At 41.4% G+C, this 4,309-nt stretch overlaps 1 protein-coding gene and 1 non-coding gene across 2 annotated transcripts in view; one reads left to right on the forward strand and one right to left on the reverse strand.

Annotated features, from left to right (window-relative positions):
- The window catches only part of DNAH11 (dynein axonemal heavy chain 11), a 330,595-nt gene that overhangs the window by 98,387 nt on the left and 227,899 nt on the right, over positions 1-4,309 (forward strand). The window lies entirely within an intron of this gene.
- LOC115869281 lies at positions 811-953 on the reverse strand. The gene has a single exon (XR_004046098.1). It is a non-coding gene; the product is annotated as a small nucleolar RNA SNORA48 (small nucleolar RNA).

Here is a 4,309-nt window from a genome sequence, read left to right on the forward strand (position 1 = left end):
CACAGCACCTAACAACAACAACAGCATCTTTATACAGGGAGAAAGTTGAGGCTGTCTGTTCCTATACAGAGCTACGGCCTCCGGAACCCTCAGGAGCAGATCCCTTACATCCTGCAGGGTGGTACGAGTTCAACTGAACTTGATGGGAAAGCCCCATTGCCGTATTTTCATGAGGGGGGGTTAAAGAAGTCCATGGAACATTTTCACTATCGTTTAATTAATGTTTTCCATGAGCTTAAAAAAAGCCTCATCACATATGTATATGCAAATTAACATGTATATTTTACATCTATCCTGCAAATATAGGTATTGATGTAAATGTTTTCATCTATACTGACAAATATCATTCCACATTCCATACATTTCACTTTGTTACTCTGTTTTCACACAATGTGTAATCTAAATATTGTCATAAATCTATATCAAGTCAACAATAAAAAAGATCAAATAGTATTTCTTTAAATGCATACACCAGAGTATGTTTCCTTTCTTCAGCGTTTGGGTTCACTCTATGCTCTAACTCCTTATCAGGCAGTGTTCTCAGATTCATGGTTCCAGAAATGAACTTCTGCTCTTATAGCTCTTCTGTTTGGAGGAGCTGTTAATATATCTTACCTTCTCTGCACCAAAAGGCTTAGAGAGATTTATTCGCTTACCTCCCATTTGACACATCAGTGTATAATTTATTTTAAAAATAAATGAGTGGTAGTCATTCTAAATTTCACGTATAATTACCAATATATTTAGCAATGACTTTGAGCATTATTTTTTACCCCATTTGTTTTCTTTTTTTTTTTCTTTCTCACAATTTTATGTGCCTTAGGCATGAAACAGCTCTGGCCACAATCTAGACATCAAGCTAGGATGAACAAAGGGCTGCCAGTCTGCTCTGCCCCTGACTGATATAAGAGCACCACCACCAATCAGGTGTCTCTTTGCCCGTAGCAGAGGTTCACCCCATTTGTTTTTTAAGATTCACTTTTTTTCCTTTCTAGAGTATCTTAAATACTTGAGTATAAGCCAAGTTTTTCAGCATATTTTTATGCACTTTTTGTGGTATAATTGGGTACCTTGGCGGATATTTGGGTCAGCTTATACTCGAGTATATATGGTATATATTTTATTAGTTTTTATAATGGTGGTGGGTAAGTAAGAAAGACTGTTGTGACTTCTTTCTTGATAGTTGAACTAGGTATAGAATTGTAAATGAGTTACTTTTTCTCAAAACCTTAAAGATATCGTTCTGTTAACTTAAATCTTTTTGCTGTTCCTGTGAAATGATTTTTGGTTTGGTTTTTTTTTAATCATTTTATTGGGGACACATAGAGCTCTTATCACAATCCATACATGCATCTATTGTATCAAGAACGTTTGTACATATGTTGCCATCATCATTTTCAAAATATTTTCTTTCTATTTGAGCCCTTGGTATCAGCTCATTTTCCCCCTCCCTCACAAACCTTTGATATTTTATAAATTTTTTTCCATGTCTTACACAGACTGCTTTTCCCCTTAACCCACTTTTCTGTTATCCATCCCCCTAGGAGGGGATTATATGTAGATCATTGTGAACGGTTCTCCGTTTCTCCCCCCATCTTCCCCTTACCGTCCTGGTATCACTACTCTCATTATTGGTCCTGAGAGGTTTAGCTGTCCTGAATTCCCTATGTTGCTAGCTCTTATCTGTACCTGTGTACATGCTCTGGTCTAGCTGGATTTGTAAGGTAGAATTAGGGTCATGATAGTGGGGGGTAGGAAGCATTAAAAAACTAGAGAGAGTTGTATGTTTCATTGGTGCTATACTGCACCCTGACTGGTTCATCTCTTCCTTGTGACCCTTCTGTAAGGTGTTGTACAATTGTTTATAGATGGGCTTTGAGTCTCCACTCAGTGTTCCCCCTCATTTGCATTGATATGATTTTCTATTCTGAGTCTTTGATGCCTGAAACCTGATCGCATCAACACCTCATGATCACACAGGTAGGTGTGCTTCTTCCATGTGGTCTTTGTTGCTTCTGAGCTAGATGGCCTCTTGTTTACCTTCAAGCCTTTAAGACCCCAGATGCTATATCTTTTGATAGCTGGGTACCATCAGCTTTACCACATTCCTTATGCACCATTTGTCTTCAATAGTGTAGGGAAGGTGAGCATCACAGAATGCAGGGTTAATATAACAAAGTGTCTTGTGTTGAGGGAGTACTTGAGTAGAGGCCCAATGTCCATCTACTACCTTAATACCTAACATGTAAATATATGTACATAGATCTATTTCCCTATCATTATATATACATATATTCACATATGTTCATGCCTGTATTTAGACCTTTATAAATGTCTTTGCCTCCTAGTTCTTTCCTCCATTTCCTTTTACTTTCCTCTTGTCCTACTATCATGTTTGGCCTTCATTTGGGTTTCAGTAATTCCTCTTGGGTACATTGCCCTTTTTCAAGCCCCATCACGCATCCTATGCCCGCATTGCCATTAATTTTAGATCACTTGTTGTTCCCTTGTCCCTGGGTTTGTTAACACCCCTCTTTCTTTCCCCACCTCCCCCTCTCCCATGTCCCCCTGGAACCATCGGTCTTGTCGTTTTCTCCTCCAGATTGTTTATCCCGCCTATCTTATCTATATATACATGCAAAGACAGAAAGAAGCATAAAAACAAGATAGAACAAAACATCAAAAGAAAACAAAAAACAAAACAATAAAAAATGGCAAAAAAAGAAAAGCCTATAGTTTGTTGACCTTTAAGAGTGTTTTCTGGTTGCATCTGATGGGGTGCAATGCCCTGGCCCCCAAGTCTATTTTAGTATTCCTTGGGGACTTTATTGCTTTGCTCCCCTTGCTGCTCTGTCACACACCCTTAGTGTTTTACCCTGGTGTGGTGGAGTCAGATTGGGTACAGGTCCACAATGTGTCTCCAGTGTTGTCCCCATAGTGCTATGGGTCAGTGAGGGAAGTTGTGTCTCATGGTGGGGCTGGTCTTATAGTCCTCTCTGTGCATTGGCTGCTCTGAGCAGGAATATTGTCCTCAGGACTTGGTGGGCCAGGATGTGTTCCACTCCGTTGTTTCCAACTCCATGCAATTGTGAACTGTGCCACAATGAACATTGGAACACAGATGTCTGTCTAGGATTTTTTTCTTGCCTCTTCTGGGTATATGCTCAGTAGGGGGATTGCTGGGTCGTATGGTAGCTCGATTTCCATCTGTTTTAGATATCACCAAATTGATTTCCATAAAATGACTATTTATAACTACAGGTCCACCAGCAGTGGATGAGAGTTCCAATTTCACCACTAGTTACTTTCTGATTTTTTGAATTGGGCTATCTTTGAAAGTACTAGGTGGTATCTCAGAGTTGTTTTAATTTGCATTCCTCTTATGGCTAATAATTGGTAACATTTTCTCATGTTTATTGGCCATTCTTATATCTGCCCTTGTAGAACTTCTATTCAGGATCTTTGCCCACCTCTTCTGTGTGCAATGTATGTATACGGTATCCAGTGTCCTGGATTCCATGTGTTGTGAGCTCTTATGCTTATCTGTACCTGTGCACATGCTGTGGTCTAACCTGCAGTGAAAGGCAGTACTGGGGTCATGGTAGTTGGGGGTGAAGAAGTCTCAAGGAACCAGAGGAGTATTGCATGCTTCATTGGTGCTTTACTATGCCCTGGTTGATTCATCCCTTCCCTGTGACCCCTCTGTGAGGGGATGTCCCATTGTCTACAGATGGGCTTTTGGGTTTCTTCTCTGACCCCCCTCATTTTCAACAATATGATTTTGTTTGTTTGGGGGTCTCTGTTGCCTCATGCCTGTTACCGGGTCCTGATGACACCTAGTATTGTTCTCTGTCATATACTTCAGTGAGGGGACAACATGTCTTGAGCTGTTGTCGGCCCTACAGTCCTCTCTGTGCCTTAGCAGCTCCATGCAGACATGTCCTCCAGGCTTGGTGTCCCTAGATGGGGGTCTAGACCATCCCTCTCTTTTTTTCCTTCTTGGTTTGCTTCTGTGTGGGTGTAGCATGCCAGCCCCTCTCCCTGACCTATAGGTTTAGTGTTGTTCCTCTGTCACACACAATTCTAGGGAGGGGTCCGGTTGGCTCTGATTGGGCCGGCCCTGTAGCCCAATCTTTTCATGCCTTTCTCCATGTGGTTACAGTGCCCTCAAGGTTGGGTGGGTAGTGGTGGGGTCTGCATGCACACTCCCAATTCTGTGGACATATAACCAATACTCTCCCCCTGGGTGGGTGAGTACCCTGCTTCCTGCATGCCATCATCTCCTTTCCCCCCTTCTTTTCTCTACCCC

The sequence above is a fragment of the Echinops telfairi genome, unplaced genomic scaffold (assembly GCF_000313985.2).
Source record: "Echinops telfairi isolate 266 unplaced genomic scaffold, ASM31398v2 ScPeMD7_23;HRSCAF=83, whole genome shotgun sequence".
NCBI lineage: Eukaryota > Metazoa > Chordata > Mammalia > Afrosoricida > Tenrecidae > Echinops > Echinops telfairi.